The following is a 6,000-nucleotide window of genomic DNA, read 5'->3' as shown; positions in this document are numbered from 1 at the left end:
AGCCCCCCCCCCCCTGTGTATGGCCCTGACTATAGGAATTCATTTTAGAATCCTTCTAATCCAATTGATACCTGGGTAGTGCATATTGCGTACGCCCAATGTAAACTACCCAGAGTTATAGCCCAGGGCGATTGAGGAAGAAATGTGGCGCTCTCACCTTGACGCTGGCAAAAACCTTGAGATTGAAATATCCTGTGATGGTTAACCTCTCGGCACTCAACTGTGGTCTCCAAGCTCCTGGACTAAGAATGTGTGAAATACTGAATTCTGCTTTTGTAAGTTGGAATATGAATTTGTTAGGATTCTTGGGCTTCTTGTTCTAAGCTGACAGTCTAATATTAAACTGTGCAAACTCAACAAACATGTGACACCTAGCCGAAATATTGGAAAACAATTTTGCACTTGATGCTAATCGAGAGTCGCTTCCGGAATTCAGGACGCTGCGTTCACTCGAAGAGATACGCCAGGAGGGGAAGTGAAATGAAAAACACGCATCCAGTTCGCATCATACCATGTGCTTCCCCAATTTCTACCAAAGACGCGCCACTGCCACATCTCATAATTTGGTTTTATAACACCGACTTATTATTACGGAGGTCCCTCCAGAGCCATCCGGAAAAGTTGACTAACGCCAGAACTCCCAGCTGCTGTTTAGTACCTAATAAATGTTTATGAGGAGATCATTAATAGAAAATGGTCCGTCCTCATTTTAGTCCCCATTTTGAGAATTTATTAGAAAGTTTCGCACCATTATAGATATACCGATAGGTATATCTATAGAAATGAGTCAGCTGAGAGGTGTTGCTAAGTGAACTAGTGTTGGTCGTTTCTTTGAACTTTAAAATTTCAATTAAAAATAGTAAATTAAGTAAAAGGTGTTTTTAAAAAATATGAAGAGAAGCAACAAGGTTTAAACTGAATTGTGGGTAGAACAAAGCTGATTACTGAGGCCTCTAGAGACCCGAGTTCCAAACGTATAGTTAAAGAATTTTGAAGAAATTATCGGAGAAATTTAGTAGGTACAGAGAAGTTGGTAACTATTGTATGTATGTGTATGTAATTATATCTATCTGCAGGTAGAACAAAGCTGATTACTGAGGCCTCTAGAGACCCGAGTTCCAAACGTATAGATTGATTATAGATAGACATATAGACTACTTCATTCTATGTAGTATAGTCCGAGGCGCTACTACTATCTTGGGCAATATTCTTAGGATTATGAGTTATATGATCTTTATGAACTTCCATTCGGTCAAAGTATCTGCAAGTAATAAAAACATGCTGTTTTGAGTGTATCTGAAACAGGATTGGTCTGTCATAGAAACGTAATGATGCGTTCATTCTCCATTCCTTTTGAAGTAACTAGTAGCTCAGAATTGAGTTCGAAGTTTGGATACATCTAAATCCAAGCCATCCATCTAAAATTCTAAAAGCTAAATCTAGACTAAAGTTAGATTTCCCCACCTGTGCCTACTTGGTAAACAGCTATGGAACGATAATAAACTGAATATTAAACAAATTAGGTAGGTACATATTAGGTACTGATTTTCTCTAATCACGATCGAATAAACTACGGGCTAAAAAATTCCCGGAGGGACGGACCCAGCTTGTATTATTAGTATAATAATAAAGGAAGGACGGACTAAAAATGGAGCAGTTGCAAATGGGTAAAAATTATAAATAAATGGTCGATTCCTATGTAAAAAGTTGGGAAAAATCCAAATCTGAGGTCAAAACTCCGAAAATATAACCGTAAAATAACGTCATGGCCTACGGGAGCGTATGTCGTGACGTCAAAGTTTACGATTTACCGCTATTTTTTAAATCGATTTATCTCGGTATCTAGAAGTTGTAGAAGTAAAAGAAAAATTCCATTGGTCCTCATTTTTCCTGCTCTATGACTTTGAAACATCACCCAAGTAAGCGCAACTGATCTATTAAAAGCCAAGCTATATGTCATTGGAAATTTACAGTCATACTAATTTGGCACGTTAGGTACCTTCATGGTATTTTCATACTAACCCATTGCTGTAGTTGAGGACATCAGAATCAGAAGTTGGTTAGGATCTATTAGGTGTTTCCGAGAGCGAAATGGATAATGATGATGATTGATGACTTTTTAACTATGTATAACACTAATAGAGTAATACCTAATTATTGCATTACTATTTCATTACTATTGCATGATATATCAACTTTTTCTATGTAAATAGTTAAATCGGTATACCTACGTAGCGTAGGCTAGGTGTACCAGTTATTGGCCTTTATAAGTTATAAGGGGATTTCAAACCAGATGAAAGAGACGAGTAATTCGTATATTTACCCTAACTACATGTACGTAAATACATATAATTTTATTGCATGTTAGTGCGATAATATGTATTCAAATGAGCCTTATTAAAAGAAGATAAATATAATATTTCTACATTCATAAAATCACAGAGTACCTTAACTAAGTTTAGTGTAGTAATTTTGAATCATTGATCAAACGACGCGACGGCCTTGTTTTCATTCAGGTAGTTACCCAAGTAGGTACCCATTTATTAACCCTTTGGTGACCTTAGACGTTCGTTACGGAGAACGTCTGAACCTCGATGTAAACCACAGTTTATATTGGTCACCAAAGGGTTAAAATACTATTGAAACAGAACCTTATAGGTTATCATAGGTAGGTATCTAGGCATTTTTATTGGGACTAAAAAGGCATCTGGTTATAATGAGTATGTCTGGTTTATGAATATAGTGTATCTGTCTACTTGTTTAATGGATGACATTGGACATTGCTTGAGACAACTAGATGTATTTGAAAGGTGAAGTTCTGTGAGGAGGGGGCTCGGTCAACTGAAGACTCTGAAGAGGTTGACCATTCTAAGGTATGTAGCACATTGCATACCTACGAATAAATTCCGGCACTCATAAAATTATAGAAGTTCATAAAATGTGACTTACATACGTACATATACATAGGTTCTAACTAATGATTGGTAAGGTTTTGAATTTGAAGTTTAGAACGGAAGATTTTTTTACTTTCCTTATCCCATATGATCGGCCGCTTTTTGGCGGACTTCGGTGTAATTCAATAGAAAAAGAAAGTGGTGTGATGGTCACACCAGATTTTTTCACCGGAAATCCTAGGTAGATACATTTGCAAACGGTCACGTCAGTAGTGTCAATGTCAATTGATTTTACTTTCAAGGTTCTAACTTCAACAGTTCCAACTAGAGCTATGAATTTTATCTGGATTTTGTACAAAGTCGGACATCCGGATTTTGGATATATAAGAATAATTAACCAAATTCGGAATTCCAACCCTGATTTTCTCCACTTCTTCCTTCACAGACTCAGCTGGTGATCCTCGCCTGTGTAGGCCTCTCTCTCGTGCAAGGCCAAAGATTCCAGTCCGCGCCTAGAGTGGTTGAATCCGACTATGAATCCTATGATGATGTGCCCCAGCAACGCGCCCAGGCCCCTGTCGTTAGCAGAGCTACTGGTCCATCTCCCTCTAGGAATAACCTCCTTAGTGATAACACTGTCAAGTCGACCACGCCTGTAGTGGCTATCCTCAAGCAGATCAACAGGTGAGGGATTTTTAAGAGCAGTTTTTTTAAAGAAGTTTCATAGAAAAAACTGTATTGTCTGGCTGGGGGACGTTAAATAGGGAGTAGACCAGCTTAGTCTGGCTGAGGGACTTTAAATGTTGAATATACCAGCCTGAATTTCCCTTGCTAAAGAAATAGCATAGGTTGAGTGCGAAGGGCATCCCTTCGTTAAATTTTTATTGCCAAAACCAAATGTCAGCCCAAAGCAATCACCCTAGTTAGGACTGATTGAGAGGCTGACGAAAAACGCCGACTCCGTCTGTACACGGGAAAAGGTGAAGAAAAAGAAGAAGATAGAGGGAACTGTAGGTAACTGATAAGGTCTTAATCGTTCCGAAGCCAGCCTTTCCAAGAACGCGCCAGTGGTCCAGTGGTAACGCACTTGCTTGACATGCAGAAGGACCCGGGTTCGAATCCCACCATTGACAAAAATTTGTACTCGTTTTTCGATTGCAAATATTTCAACGGGTTACTTTCTGGTGTTCTCGTGGTGCAAGCTTAGTGTGATATATCCAATTTGACCAACCTCAGTGGTGCAGTTGTTAACGCGTTGGACTTTGGATCTGGAGGTTGGTGGTTCGATTCCAAGTCAAGTCGTAAAATTTATCTAGGTGTAATAATCGGGGAACGATATTTGTGACAAGCATTTAAATATGTTGAACACAATTAAAAATTCTTTCGTTTCATATCACATTCGGCCATTGATGTTGTGGCTGGCTTATCCTCAGCCCTCAGCTTTACTAGTCTCGTCTATTTCCATAGCTACATGGTCATATTCATGGTGTAATACTGGTTCAATTGTTCTGGCTTGTTCCGCGTATGTGTTCACATACTTTCAGAATATATGTTGAACACAATTAAAAATTCCTTCCTTTTATATCCAATTCGGCCATGGATGTTGTCTAGGCTGGCTTATCCTCAGCCCTCAGCTTTACTAGTCTAGGCTATTTCCATAGCTACATGGTCATATTCATGGTGTAATACTGGTTCAATTGTTCTGGCTTGTTCCGCGTATGTGTTCACATACTTTCATCTGGTCTGCAGAACTTTCCATATTTGAATTCTCAATTTTATGTATGGTACTGCATTATCAGGCCCGACTCCGTTCTGATAACCTCGTCTCGAGATCAGCTCTTTGCTTTCGAGGATATCACTGGAAAGAGATTCAAAGTTTGACGGATTTCATTTCAAAAATTCACAGATTCTGAAGTTTGACGTTCGATTTTTCATTGATCTAACAATATTTAATGCTGAAGACCAGAAATAATCTAGGAAATTAAGATCCTAGACTTAGAAACTCCAACTACAATGGCAGATCAAATAGATGAGACCATAAAAGAAACACCCATTGCTTCTTGGGTTTATTCCACCTTTATAAACGTTCAATGTGTGATTTCCTCTAAATCATGTTCCATTTCCTCCTAATGTGTACACCCATTGCTTCTTGGGTTTATTCCACCTTTATAAACGTTCAATGTGTGATTTCCTCTAAATCATGTTCCATTTCCTCCTAATCCTCCTAAATATCTACAGGTGCTACGAAAACTGGAACAGTTCGGTCGTTCTCTTCAGTCTCTCTGAATGTCAGGGAAAATAAAACTATCGTTTTGAATGACCACCAAGAGTATTCATAATTTTTCTTATGTTCTTCTTTCAGCTATTTTGAAATCTGGGACAAAGTAAGTATATTTATAACTTAGAGCACTTGGATCATTCAAATCATAGGTATATCCGCACATTCCGGACAGGAAACTATGAGACATATTGTTAGATCGATTGAACCTTGTGGCGCAGTACCCAGTACCTAATACCAAGCCAGAAATAACATTCAGATCCCTATATTTATGTTATCCAGCCATCACGAGTCACAAGTTTTCCTCTAAATCAAGCCTTTCCTTTAGGTCTACAACCAATAAGTTGGTAAGTCGGAAACTAACTCACCACTCACAGGAGAAGTAGAATAGAACTCTGAATAGGGAAATAGATTGGTGTAAAGTTTAAAGTATGTTAAATTTATTACTGGATAGGAAACTATGTGACATATTGTTAGATCGATTGAACCTTGTGGCGCAGTACTTAATACCAAGCCAGAAATAACATTCAGATCCCTATATTTATGTTATCCAGCCATCATGACTCACAAGTTTTCCTCTAAATCAAGCCTTTCCTTTAGGTCTACAACCAATACCTAGGTCGGAAACTAACTCACCACTCACAGGAGAAGTAGAATGGAACTCTCAATAGGGAAATAGATTGGTGTAAAGTTTAAAGTATGTTAAATTTATTACTCGAGTCCTTATTTTGAATCGACATGACCTTGCTCGCTTTTAAAGAATTCCAAACTGATTACATGAAAGTTGTGTTGTGAACAGGTTCTCAACTCGTACTTTAGCTGCAAGGC

Source organism: Diaphorina citri, unplaced genomic scaffold (assembly GCF_000475195.1).
Source record: "Diaphorina citri unplaced genomic scaffold, Diaci psyllid genome assembly version 1.1 scaffold1082, whole genome shotgun sequence".
In the NCBI taxonomy this organism is placed as follows: domain Eukaryota; kingdom Metazoa; phylum Arthropoda; class Insecta; order Hemiptera; family Psyllidae; genus Diaphorina; species Diaphorina citri.
This window is presented reverse-complemented; position numbering follows the sequence as displayed.